This window comes from Ursus americanus, chromosome 28 (assembly GCF_024610735.1).
Source record: "Ursus americanus isolate L20-20 chromosome 28, mUrsAme1.1.p, whole genome shotgun sequence".
Classification (NCBI taxonomy): domain Eukaryota; kingdom Metazoa; phylum Chordata; class Mammalia; order Carnivora; family Ursidae; genus Ursus; species Ursus americanus.
In genome coordinates, this window is record NC_142154.1 from 2,080,521 (window position 1) to 2,094,780 (window position 14,260).

Here is a 14,260-nt window from a genome sequence, read left to right on the forward strand (position 1 = left end):
TCGCCACCTAGCACCTGTATGCACTAGAGCTGTCTTTTCCTGTCTGTAAATTTCCAGAAGATTCCATGCATCTCTTCGGGCTAACTGGAAAGGTACTGGGCACGCCTGGTCTCATCACAAGTGATATTACCTCAAATGACAGCTCCGTGGCTGGGGTAAAATGAACCAGAAGCTGCTTGCTTGCTAGGTGACCCTGGCAAATCACTATTCCTCAGATTTTCCTTTAAAATCTTGAACGCGTTGGGCCAGAAGTTTTGTAAGATCCCGTCTGGTCTGATTCCATCACTTATGACCCATGAATACTTCGTATGAGTTCTATTTTGGGATCTGCTGCAGGGCCGTGCCATGTGATGCTCGCTGCCGCTCCGGGAGGGGTCAGATGCTCTCAGGACGGCCGAGTGGGGAAGCATGAGTGTCTGTCTTCTGGAGTCTCGGGCTCTGGGTCAGCAGCTTTCTAGACGAGGGGTGCTTTTTCATTTTGGCGTTTGAGTGCGGAACAAACCCACAAGGCTCAAGCTCTGCTTGTGGATGAAAAGCACATGGTTCGTGAAACGACTTGGGGCTCTGGTGATGTGGGGCCAGACTTGAGGACGGAGGTGAGGGAAGGAGCTTCTCCTTCTCTTCCTGGAGGCAGCGAAAAGAACCGGGAGCCCCCACTCCGGGAGCCCAAGGGAAAGGTGTCGAAGATGTTGGGAGCAAGAGGGCTCAGTGAAACTTGCGATGGATAAAAGGGGGTGTTTTCTGGTGGGATCACAGTTCCAGAAAACAACACAGAGATGACACACTTTCTTTAAGGAAGTGACTTCCCCTTTTGTTTTGTGGTGAGTATAGTCCAACGAGTGGGGTACCCCAAGTAAGCCTCTGACAGAGACAAACAAGACGGTGGTAAAAGGGGGCGCAGGGAGAACGGAGTCGCATCACCTGAAAAGTGGGAGGGTTTGGTCCTGGATCCTCGGAGGATCTGTCCTGGCTCAGCACCTCCTGGAAGGGAGCACCCCGGAGCATGGGAAGGGAGGGGCCGATGTTTTGGGGGAACGTCTCGGTCGCCCTTCCCCAGACTGAGTCATCGTAGTGCTTTCATGACTTATTCACGTGCGTTGAGCCAAGCCGTATGCTGAACGCCGGGGTGTAGGAATGAAGCGTCTGGCGATCTGTGTGGTCACAGCACGGGCTCCGCGCAGGAGTGCAGGAGGCAGGCGTCACCGTCCGTTGGGGGAGAGACAGTACAGGTGCTCTCAGGGGAGACCAGGTGAGAGATGCCACCAAGGGGGCTCCACTCGCTCACGCACACGTGTTTTCTACAGAGGGCAACCGGGCACCTGAGGACACACACAGACAAGTCTCTAGAGCAGGGCCACTGTGGCCTGGCGTGAGTTCCTTTTCCACCCGCGGGGCTCAGGGGTTGGAGACCCAGAGCTGAGGGTCCTTTCCACCCAGCTCAGCAGGCCGGGGCTTGGACAAGAGAAAGTACCTGGAACCACCCAGTGAAGGACCTGCACGAACTTGACTTCACCTCAACTAGTGAAGTGAAGAACCGGAAAGAAGGATCTCTGGTGATAGAAGTCAGAACGGGGGTTACCTATGGCACAGTCTGGGGGATTGATAGGAAGCATAGCATGATGGAATTCTCTGGGGGCCGTGGATGTGCTCTTTATTGCGATGAGGGTGTACGTGTTTTTCAAAATTCATCAGGTTGCACATATAAGATATCTGCATTTCACTGCAAGTGAATTTCAAAATATACAAAAATATATAGTGATGGTAGGGAAAATTATTTAGAAATATTCCTGCCTGGGTCATACCTCAAAAAAGGAGCGAGTATGTCCTCAGGCTACGACCTTAACCTGGAGGGGGCGACATGACAGGAGACAGGCAAGACTGGACGCCAGAGGGCCTCCATTCTAGACCTGGGTTTGCTGGCCCCTCCTTATTGAGCACCGTCGTCCCCTCTCTCTACTTCTGCGCCGTCTACAGACCAAGGGAGTTTTACGAGGAGATGGGTAAGCTCTGACAGTCGGGGACTCTCTGTCCCCGCTTTCCGAGACGCAGGCTGAGCCGGACGAGCCATGGGTGTGACCTGATTTGGTGATTCTTGTGATCTGAATCTCTTCCACATGTCTGGTGTCAGCCCGGCGCGGGGAGGGGGGAGCTTGGGCAATCCGATACCTCCAGGAAGTCCAGGGCTCCGCTGTTGCTAAAATTAGAACCAGGCTGCAGCTTCCATCAAGGTCATTCCTCTCCCAGCCCCTCCATGAGCAAACTTCTCCCTCCGCCTGGTGCCCTGCAAATGCTCACGACTACAGCAGCCTGCCCCATGAGCGCCAGGGGAGCCCGAGCCCGGGAACCAGGGCAGACTTGGGGGGGGGTGGTTCTAGTTTCACAGAGACCCTTCAGATAAAGAGACAGAGAACAGGTGAAAGGAGAAAGAACAAAACAAAGGAGGGAAAGGACGAAGGAAAGAAGCCAAGCAAGCAAAGAGAATAACTCCTGTGTCTGGAAGGGAGTGGGCGTGGAAGGTCTTGTCTGCTCCGTCCATCCTTAGCCCTTTGCTGCTGTGCTGCGGGCTACAGGGAGGCCCCCCGAAGATAGCAGTCCAGTCCTTTTTTAGACAAAACTCCAGAAGGAGGAAAGTGTGTTCTTTCCAGATCATGCACTTCAGTGACGTGCCCGCCAGGAGCAGACGCTGGGGGAGGGCTGGAGTCCTCGCTCTGTCGCCGATTGACCAGGGTCCTGAGCAATTGACCTGATCGCTTGTACCTCATTTTCCTTATTAGCAAAAGAGAGAGACCTACCGTGTCGGGAACTGGGAGGACGGGGTGCAGCAGGGTGTGAAGGCGCCTTGGAGGCGCGAGAGCAGGCTGCCTGACCCTACATCTCACTGAGACGTGTAGACGATTTTAGGGTCTGCTGCTATTTGTGGGTTCTGCCTCAGAGATCTTACCCCATCGTGGGTCCCCGCTTCTGACACTGCTCCAAGGGTCGTGTCTTCACCCCAGGTCTTCGCAGCCCTCCTCTAGGCTGACCTGCAGAGAGCACATCTGGCCTGCGCCTCTTTCCTGGCCCAGCGTGAAATGGTGACAAGTAATCCCCAGGAGCTGCCCTACCGGGGTCTTGCGGGAGCCCCGCTGTCGGAGCCGTGCCTTCCACGGCAGGGGGTAGATCCTGGGCATTCGTAGTGAATGCAAGGTGCCCGGTGCCAGCAGGTGCTCAAGACGCTGCTCGTTTAGTAGGATGAGTAATTCAGAATTTGTAAAAAGTCACTTAATCAGTCAAGTTGTTAATTTGATGCTCTGGACTTTTCAGCTGAATGAAAACACGTCCACTTTCTTGGGGGAAAATACAGTTTAGTACTTGACGGCTGGGCCATTCGTCCCCATAAGGCCATTCTCATGGTCCTTGCTGTTTGCGGCAGTAACGTGAAGAGACGGGAAGCATCAGAAGGAGCAGCTGAGGGGTGCGCCGGGCGCTCCAGTCACTTCCTGTGGGACCAGCCCGGTTTGCAGCTTCCCGGGGCCAGCGGCCTGGTGACCCTCACTCATCGCATGGCGGTTCTGATGCTCCGACTTCACCCCCTGAAGCTGCCGAGCAAAACTCGGAAGTCACGCCCCTCAGCCCTGGCGTGGCTGCCCGGAGCGGAGCCGCAGCATGTGAGGGGAAAGGGAGCGCAGAGCTACTTTTCCTTCTGGGTGTCCCGCCTGTCCCCTCTTCCCGCCTCCCGAAGACGTCCTGACCCCTCCTTTCCCGTGGCTCCGGCAGCTGAGGACCGCAGGAAGCCCCTCTCTGCCAGTCTTGCCGCGTCTGTGGGGGTCTGCAGGGTGCGTGCGGGCCTTCGTCCTCAGGCCTCGCTGGGGTCAGACGCCGGCCCCTCTGCTCAACCTGAAATGCCTCCAGAGACAAGAAGACAGGCTTCTGGAGACGGGTAAGTGACAGGGACGAGCTGGCATTTCGGGACCCGCCTTAGTAGCAAATGTCCAAAAAGAAAAGAGAGAAAAGGAGAGAGACAGTTCCCTCTAGACATAGAAGTCTCAGGCTGAAAATCCTGGAGGTATCTCAGCAGTTGACTCCCGGGGAGGCCCTGCCATGCCTCGGGCATGTGTGAGGCCCCAGGAGGGGCCTTCTCTGTGGAGACAAAGCAGCCCGCCTGGAAAAGAAGGCCATAAGCCTTTAATCCACCGCAGTCACGGAAGTGAGCACTCGGACTTGAGTTTCTTTCCTTGGGCCTCCATGCCTCCCGTCATAGAATAAGGAGGTCGGTTGAGAGGGTCAGTGGCAACCTTTCTTTCCTGCCCGTGGAACTCACAGATGGACACCCCAAGGCTCCCACATGCCGGTTCAGCTGAGGTGGGAAATACGCGTCTTCGTCTGCCATCTTGGTCGTCCTAGCGTTCGGCCCTGGGCCTGGTGTTACACTCATGAACTGTCCCTCCTCAAGTCTTTTTCCTTGCCTGTTATGGCATCTGTGAGGCTCCCACACTTCTCCTGAGTCTCCTTGGAGGCTGACCAGGCTGGGCATGCTTTCCTGATGACCAATGGGTCCCTTGACATCATCCAGTATAGGGTTCCACGGAGGGACGGGCACTGGTCATGCTTGAACACAGAGCCCTGCCCATCTCTGCGCATGCCAGCCCCTCTGCAGTCTGCCCCTGGAAGGGTGACCCCTCGTCCCAGCTCTGGAACACTCCTGGCCTCGACCTGCTTTGAGCTGTTGCAAACTGGCCCCACCATCTTTGGGATGAACCTAGATGTGGTCTTCGGGATCTGATATTAAACAGACTCCCACCAACGTTTCTTTTTCTTAGGTTCTCGAGATTTCTCAATTGTGGAGAAAACCCTGGACAGGGGCCATGTGGTCTCATTTCCTTGCTAAAATCCCTTCTCTGTGAACTGCGGTTCGAACACCAGAATCGCCCATGCGAAGACATCTGGGTCCTTTTGCAGAACGCTCGTTGGAGATGGGGTTGCCTGTGTTACCTCATGTCTGTTATATAAGGACGCACTTGATAAATTTCTCCTTGAACACCATGCCAGGAAAAATTTCTCTTTCCAATCTGATTCCAGAGTTATTGTACAATGAAAAGTATACGAGCCAGCCTGTTTCCCCTTCATCCAGGAAATTCAGAGATAAATCCAGCGTTCAGCTGTAGTAAACAGCTCATCCCAGGTGGCCCGAAACATACTGTTTCTGTTTTACCCTCACTTGTTATTCTGGGAGTTGTGTTCAGTTTGTAAAGTTTCCTTAGCCTCTCTTTGGGAAAGAGTGATCGCAAATTCTCCCCAAAGAAATTCATGCACACGTACACACGGCATAGATGCTGCCACTTTCACCCGCACCCCGACCACGTCCCCGGTCCGGGCTGCCTGCCAGGCACGGGGGTGTGGGGACAAGTGGCTTCCAGGTGACCTACGGAGAAGATCAGCAGACGGAGGGAGGTGAACGTGCGGCAGAGCGGGGTCAGTGCTGAGACCAGGCGACAGCGGGAGGCCCGCAGCGCACAGAAGGAGAGGTCGACTCTAGACAGAGGCAGCAGGATGGGGACGGCTTCTTGGAAGAAAGGGAGCTTCACAAGTTCTTGTGAAGGAAAAAATACATTGCCCTCCGCGTTTGGCAAAAACAGGAGGAATCTCGTTTAGCTGGCGGGTCAGATACGTGGAGGAGGCAGGCCCTGGGAGCTAAGGACGACGTTCTTTTCCTTTGCAATTTGGAAACAGAATCGGGCCCAAAAGATCCTTTTGTCCAACCACCCTGTGAAGCACGTAGAGAAAAAGCGATTATTCCCTCGTGTGGGTCAGGGGCTCGGGAATTCATTCTCAGAGACACAGTGGAAGCAAGAACGGGCAAGCCCCAGACCCAGATCCGGCGCTCACCTCCCTGCATGGTTCTGTCTCTGGAAGAGCAGGAGGAAGGGGGTGGCAGGGCCCGGGCAGTGCCTGTTACCTCAGAGATGAGATTCGGAGTTTTGGTTTGTGTTTCCTTAAGGGGTGGGTGGGGTGGTGGTGAGGAGCAAAGGGAGGAGCCCCTGAGTACAATTTACAGCCTCGGTTCCCCTAACAACGCCTGCAGATGGGTGCATTTCCGCGCAGCCCCGTTCTCTGTTCCTTTTGTGCGGCTGACGAGGAACAATGAGGGAGCGAGGGATAAGCCGTGATGTTTATCTTTCCAGCTCTGAACTTTCGAATGCTGGAATCCCCCGGGTTGGGAAGAGTGGGTGTGATCACTTCCCACCATTGCCAAGGCGGGAGATGCAGCAACCCCGCTGGGGAAGAGGGGGTGTGATTTCCTCCCAAATAGGAAATTTATCTCCCGAATGGGAGTCTGCCGAGAGTCATCAAGGACTTATCTCCAGAAGCAGACTACCAGAGAGGAGCCCTGCCCAGTCCTTTGCCCCGGAGGGAACGCGTTAGCCAGGGCAGGGAGAGTGAGGTTAGGAGCTGAGGACCCGCTAGGAGAGCGCTGCTCTACTTTGTGCAGGAGGAGGACGTCTTCCTGCCAGACTCTCCTGGGACCCTGGGACCCTCGGAGGGACCGCCGCGGCCCCTCCCAGGACCTCCATGATGTTGCACCCGGGGAAGCGATGTTCATTTCTGTCATTGGGAGCAAAGGGGAGTTTGGGTCCTTTCTTCCAACTGGGTCCCCCGATTTTGGGGTGAACACCTCAGCTCTTGGAAACCAGGCTCTGGAGATTTCAAAAACTCCCCAAATAACCCCCGCCTGTTTGTCGAGAGGAAGGACCCTCTCAGCACACTTACAGAACGGTAGCAGGAAGGACCCCGCCCCTTCGTACAGAGGAAGACGCTGAAGACCGAGACGCTAAGGAGACCGCACGTCACGCTTATTGAAGATGCCACGTCAAGTCTTCTAAATCCTTATTTTAAAAGAATCTTTGTTAGGCATAAAGCTGCGCAAATCTCCCTGTCCTACTGTCATCTTCAGTGTGTCCTATTTCTAAAGGGTTTTTCCTTTCATTTGTACTAGTAATTCTCTGCACCCATTTTGTCCCGTATGAAAGGGCGTGATCTTGGCCTCACACGTGTGTGGGATTCAAGTCCCTAAGGTCATGCTATACAGCACGTGAGCAGTTTGCAAACACTCAACAGAAGTTATCGCGAGGGGAGAAAGTCTCTGGTTTTAATTTCTTCCACCTCAGCCTGCCTTCCAGGATTTTGGTATAGTCTGGGATTTTTTTTTTTTTTTGACAAAGTTTAACGCTCATGATTATTAAGTACCCTTTTTTCTTCAGGAATTATTAAGCTGCATGATTTTGTCACTGCGTGCACTGTAATTACGTCGTCTGAGTTCCCACGCTTCTGAAATGGACGTATTTTCAGCGTTTCCATATAGGAGGTCCTTCTGTAATTCAGTGTCCCTGTTGCTGAGCTCTTTGCTTTATAGCCCCGTCGCATAGTTTCAAGAAAAGTTACATAAGAGGCATGTTCTGGGCTGATATATGCCTTAGACCGTCTTTCTGCTGCTTAAATCACGAACACCTACTTGCCGGGCTTTGAAATCTTGCTTTGCAGACCTTTCCCCTTAGGGTTTCCTTGAAGCCAGCTCCATTTCTCTTCCTTTGTCCCCGATGTTTTACAGGCCTAGCCAATGATAGGCATCTCCCTTTATCCTTGAGATTAAAAAAAAAAAATGCCTCCACTTTTTATCTCTTGAAAGTTCTTGTTCTCAACAAAAAGAGGTTTAACTTGGCCAGGTATTTCTTCCTCCAATATGCACTTGCGGTGTCCCTGGGAGATCCTGGATGTGGGGGGCGCCTTCTTTTGCCCCACCCCCCGCCGCCCCGGGCCCCTTGGTTGAGGGCCAGCTGATCAAGTCTGTTCTCCTAGCGCAGGGATTTGGACACCATCTTGGTTGGCTTGAGGAAGGAGTTCAGAAAAATCCCTAGATCTGTGTGTTTTGTTTTTCATAATGCGACTTGGCCGGGGCAACCTTGCCATATCAAATTTCTGATCAAGTTAGCCTTCCTTTTGTGAATGGGTCCAGCCAGCGATGGCAGCCGAGATATTTAACATCCTGTCCCGGCCAATCAGAAAGAAGCAGAGGTCATACGGGGGCAGAGGGCCAGACACTCCCTCTTGAGCCAAATATGTATCCGTAATTGTTGAGTAATGGTGGTGGTGGAGGGGGGTGATGTCAGGGTGGCCTGAGAGGGAGGGACCAGGGAAGCCATCGTAGCAGAGGGACAGTTAGGCAGTTTGGGACAGCAGCTCTTTGTAACCACTGTGGAAGCATGTCATACATTAAAATCAGAATAGCCATCTGCATGTCCAGCCTCTGGCGTCAGGGACGGTCTGTCCGGTCCATTGCCCGGCGTCTCCCTCAGTGCCTCTGCTTGAGGTCCTTTTGGCAAGGATGCTTTCTTTGCAAAGCTACTTGAATACCAGTGGTGTCCTTCAAAGCCCAGAGGAAGGACAGACAACGGAGGCACATTTTCCAGGAATCTTAGCATGCACCTGACCAGCTGACCTCACCACACTGCCGTGGGTTGCACCCCCTGCACCCCTCCATGGTGACAGGTCTAGCTCTGAGGGTACTTTGGGGGATGGCAAGCGCCATCTGGATATCGAACCGAGACTGGCACTTAACTGCTCTTGACTATCACCATGCCCCAGAGCTGAGCCAAAGACTGGCTCTATCACGTGGCAGCCGACTGTTAGGAGAACGGAGCCAAGAAGAACGGATCTACTCGGCACAAACAGTGTGCTGCTCAGAGTATTCTCGCACAGGGAGCGGATCGGGATCTTGGCACCTGAGCTGTGGGGGGAGGTTGGGTCTGAGAAGGTGCTAGAACTGGGCCATGGCCAGGCTCCCTAGGCCAGCTCCTGGGCAGGGCCTCCTTTGGGGAACGTGAGAGGGGATGGTCTGGAGAGTGCTATATAGACCCAACACAGAATTGGCTCACAAAAATTATGTAGACATTTGGATTGCTTCTGGAGAGAGCAGGTTGGTGTTTTTGGCAGGCAAACCCAAAAAAAGACTGGCTTAGTTCACAGATACCTTGAGACGCAGGGATGATAGGCTAGGAGGGGTGATGCGGCAAGAAACACAGTTGGTGTTGGGTCCTTACGACGGGTATTCATTGAGCAGGGAAGAATTGGATTGACGGGACTGCTTACAAGAGGTTCATGCTACAGGCGTGGGACATCCGAGGGTTGAGAATAAAGGAGTGTTATTGGGAGTCTGCCAGACAGACCCTCAGGTTGAACGGTGGAATACCGCAGTCTGCTGCAGGACCAGAAGTAGCTGGAGGAAGGGAGGACGGAGGAAGCATGTCACGATGACGGTGATGATGATGACGGTTACAACGGGCAACATGTCCTGAGCACGTAGGTGAGCCTGGCACTCTTACAATCCATTCACTCACGTACGTGCTGCAATCAAGTGACAAAGTAGGAAGTGTCACTGTCCCCATTTCACAGATGAGAAGAGAGAGGCCCAGAGAGGAGCAAAGCCTTGTGCAGAACACACCACTAATACGTGGTAGTGTCAAGGTCTTTTCCACTGGTAAAGAGGGTGCAAACAGGCTCTTAATTAAGTCATAAAAGTCAGGAATTCTTCCACAACATAGGGACCATAGCAGTAGAATTCAGCATGAGAAACGGGAGTTGGCTGAGTCGAATACTGCCAGGAGGCCCCCACAGACAGAAGCTTTCAGCCAACCTCCTCCCCCAGGTTTTCCTTCTCCTGCGAATGCAAAGAAGCTGGGTGGGAGCCTGAAAGCCACGGCAGCGGGCACGGGCCCGCGGAGGCTGTTTGGAGAACTCAGGCAAGCCTGGCTGGCTCACGCCGAGGCCACGGGACAGAGGCGGGACTGCTGGCAGCTACGTTCAGGACAGTGGGGATTCGGAACCCCCCAGTGGAGGAGGCAGACTGAGACGCAGCTCGAGATGTCTCAAACTGAAGCCCCTTGGAGACCCCTCCTCAGGATAGACCAGTTACATCTTTTATATATTTGAAGATTTAATTTATTCATTTATTGAGAGCGAGAGAGTGAGGGGAGGGGCAGAGGGAGAGACAGAATCCTAAGCAGACTCTGGGCTCAGTGCGGAGCCCGACGCAGGGCTCGATCTCGAGGCCCTGAGAGCACGACCTGAGCAGAAATCCAGAGTCGGATGCTTAACCGACTGAGCCACCCAGGCGGCCCTGTCAGTTGTGTCTTTTAGAAAAGAGTTTCAGATCGTGGGCTCTGGCTAGCTGGAGTCACACCCCGTACGGTCCAGCCCTGCCCAGCAGCTCCAGACTCCTCCCACGGAGTAGCTGCCGCGAAAACCAGAGCCCTTCCCACTGGGGTTGGCAAGGCCATGGGCAAAGACCCCAGAACAGAAGAGATGGAGACCCTTGCCAGGCAGAGTTGGGCTGCAGGTTATTTATACCTCATTCTGTGAGAGGTGATCGGTCCCTGTTCCTGGGTAGAACTTACAGGGACGGTGCATGTTGGTGAAACTGGGATTTCTGGACCAGTCGTCAGAGGCAAAGAGTGGGCATGGTGGTATTGCAGTCTGGTGGGAGTCGCTGAGCCCAGACTTTTCTGGAAATTCAGACATACTGTTGTCAACAGGATGGGGAGTTGAGTTCAGGCCTGATCCCAACTCATGCTTCATTTGCCAACGAGTACATGAGGTCAGATAGGACTGAGGACAATGGGAACGGCTTCTCTGTCCCCCATGGGGGTGGGGTGAGGAAATGAAGTTAGATAGCCCCCATCTGAACGTGAGAAATCTCAAGACACGGAAGGAGACACATGAAGGGAAGCTAGGAGCCACAGGGAAGGTGTTCTCTCCCACAAACAGGCCTTACCCTGGGCCAAAGGGATGTGACACTCATGAGTTAGAAGGCACAAGTCTGACCTTCTATAGAATGTTCTAGAATGATTACCTTTGGAGCTCATACACCGCGGAACCATCTAAAACAATTATTTCCAAATGCCTTGTACCCAAATCTTACACTTTTCCCATTGGGAATTTGGAAAAGTAAAAACCTACCGAGAGGAATCACTATGACCTACAGGGGTCACTATGCCCCCAAATCACGAGCTAGTGAGAAGTAGGTGGTTCCTAGAGTTAGCTGTAAGGATGGGGTGTTCCTAGCTGTTGAATTCCAAGGTGGCTCGGGGACATAGGCTGGCTGGAGGGCTGTTCACCGTGAATGAAGCCGTCCAGCAGCCTACATGGGCGTCCAGGAAGCTTACCTGTTGGGTTAAAGATGGAAAAGCCATAGGACGTCTGAGCAGGATGGTGGCAGGTCGTGCTGGTGTCACCTGCTTCTTCGCTTGGCATCCGAATGTCGTTAATAAAGTCACTAAAATCTCAAGAGAGTTACAGTTAGCGTCTCTCTCTCTCTCTCTCTCTGGTTCCCCCCTAACGCAGAGCAGAAGTGAGGACGCAGGTTCAGGGACCCAGAAATGTTGCCCCATCCAGATGGAGAATTTTTTTAAAAGATTTTATTTATTCATTTGAGAGAGAGAGACAGACAGAGAGGGAGAGAAGGAGCAGGGGAGGGGCAGAGGCAGAAGCACAAGCAGACCCCCTGCTGAGCAGGAAGCCCGATGCGGGACTTGATCCCAGGACCTGGAGATCATGACCTGAGCTGAGGGGAGATGCTTCACCGACTGAGCCAACCAGGCGCCCTTATGGTCTGATCCTTTCAATAACGATAAATAACTGATGTATCTTTAAGTATTCCTTTACAGAACTTTATTACCTGCCCATAACATGGCAAACTGTTCCATGTATGACTTATTGGATTCCTGGGATACATGTTTATCTGCTCATTTTACAGAGGAGGTTACTGAGGCTTTGAGAACTGAGTGGCTTAAAATCCCAGTGAGCCTGGATCGGCACCCAACCCCACCTGCCTGCAGAGCCCGGGAGCTCGAGCAAGCTCCATGCTGCTCCGTCTTTTCAGACAGACAGCTTACTCAGCTCAAAGAACACTGAGAGGATAAACTGTAGACGGTAGAAGTTCTTCCCTGCATCTGAGAATAATCAGATTATCTTCACGACTTCCTGCCATCCACCGGACACACAGGTTGTCATGGACCGAATGTCCGTGTCCCCCGACAGTTCACATGCTGAAGCCCTAACCCCACTGTGATGGCCCGCGGAGCTGGGGCTTTGGGGAGATAATTAGGTATGGACGAGTTCACGAGGGTGGAGCCCCTGAGTAGAATTCGCGTCCTTAGGAGAAGAGGAGACACCGGAGCTTCCCGTCTCTGCCACGTGAGGACACAGCAGAGGGACGACCGTTGCCAAGCCAGGAAGAGCGCTCTCACCAGGAAACAAACCGTCTTGATCTTGGACTTCCCAGGCTCTAGAACTGTGAGAAATTAAGTCCCGTGGCTACAATCATGCTATTTTGTGATAGTGGCCCGAGTCAATAGATAAGTTCATTTGTTTGTCTTATGAACACAACTTTGTCGTTTTTGAAACAGGGTTGTTGTAAAAAATTAAAGCAGCTTGAAAAAGATACAGTAAGGAAAAATCATTCCAAATTCCACTCCTCAGAGATCGTCACCAAAATCAATCTGCCAGACGTGCCTCCAGGCATCCCTCTGGGCTCCCACACATGGGCACCAATTTATAGAATGTTTTATGCACATGACATCACAGGTGCGTGATGCGATCTGCATGGTGCGGGGGTTTCCCAGAGCTGCTGTAACAAGGCAGCAGGAACCAGCGACGGCCACAGTTGGTTCTCCCACGTTCTGGAGGCTGGAAGTCTGAGATCCAGGTGTTGGTGGGGTTGGTTCCTCCTGGAGGCATGAGGGGGAGGCTCTTCATGCCTCTCTCCAAGCTTCTGGTAGTTTCTGACAATCCTCCACATCCCTCGGCTTGCGGACACATCGCTCAGCAATCTGTCTCCCTCCTCACGCGCTGTTTTCCCTGTATGTCTGTATATGAACTTCCCTTTTCTTATAGGGACACAAGTCATGGGATTAGAACCCTCCCTAATCCAATATGACCTCATTTTAACTTGATGACATCTGCCAAGATCCTATTTGTGGACAATGTCATACTCATAGGTACCAGGTGAATTTGGGAGAGGGGACGGGGGGACATAACCTTCGCTCCAGTACACACGGGCATCTCTTTGTATGAATAAATGTAGGCATCTGTTATTTTTAAGGACAGTGTAATAGTTCGCTGGAGATGTGCAGCAGAATCTACTGAAACCAATCTCTTATGGATTCACGTCTAGGTTCTTTTATTTTATTTTTGGGCTATTTTCAGCGTCTGCTTGCTATACCCCCTTATACATAGACTTTATGCTTGTGTGGTCATTCTTCTTAGAGAAGAACTGTAAAGAGAGTCGGTAGTCCAAGGGCATGAACGTTTATTATCTTGACATCTCTAGACCAAGGCCCTCAAGGCAGATGGCCCCAGCAGTGATGAGAAGCAACAGGGGCTGAGGGGCTCTTCTCTTAACACACCGAGTCTGACAGTCTCCAGAGAATTTCCAGAGTCTCATGGAAGCTCATTACAAGGCCACAAGAGATTCCTGTATCTGAAATACAGTAGACATTTAAAAATTCTTCATTAAACGAACGTGGGTAATTATGAAAAATAAAATTTTTCCAGGGAAAAACAAGGGCTGTATTGGGCAGAGAAAGGAAATTTCTGCATGTTCCATCACCATTTGGAAGCCAAATGCATGGGGGCTGGGGGTGGGAGAGCAGATGCTTTGGGGGTCTGCTCTGGCATGGTCTCGGCAGGGCCCATAGTCACCATCTGTGGGAATGTTCAGGAAAGGGAACAGCTCCTGCAATGAGATGTGTTCTAACTTTTCAGTTCACAAGGCTGGGGTCTGACTGGGACGGCGGTGGCTGACCCCCATCAAGGGCTCAACGTGGCTTTCAGACTGGCTTAGGTCCCTGCATTTGCTCAGTCCGTCCTAGGGCGCCCACCCACGTTATAGGAACAGAAGAATCTATTTATCAGACAAACCCTGGTCATCTTCCACTCCCAGACTCAGGTGGAGAGGGGGTGTGCCTCAGTTTGTGGGCATAGGTACAGGACATGCTGTGAGCTTGGGAAAACATCGTGGATATTCAGAAGGGGACAGAGCAGCCGAGCACAGAACGGTCACACCAGAAGCTGGTGGGCAGAAGGGAAGGAATAGCGAATCGCCTGGGATGAGTAGGAGAGGGTTTCCTGCCTGCTCCCAAGGTTCAGAGCGTGCTCTGAGTACACGAGGAAAAAGAAGGAACCCTGTCAACGAGGCCATGATGCCGGGGAAACTGAGGCTTGCCTAACG

At 52.6% G+C, this 14,260-nt stretch overlaps 1 long non-coding RNA gene across 1 annotated transcript; it reads left to right on the plus strand.

Moving 5' to 3' along the window:
- Positions 1 to 387: 387 nt before the first annotated feature.
- On the plus strand, positions 388 to 8,130 carry LOC148107536 (uncharacterized). The gene is made up of 3 exons (XR_015722072.1): positions 388 to 821; positions 3,304 to 3,919; positions 4,800 to 8,130. It is a non-coding gene; the product is annotated as an uncharacterized LOC148107536 (long non-coding RNA).
- The last annotated feature ends 6,130 nt before the right edge of the window (positions 8,131 to 14,260 follow it).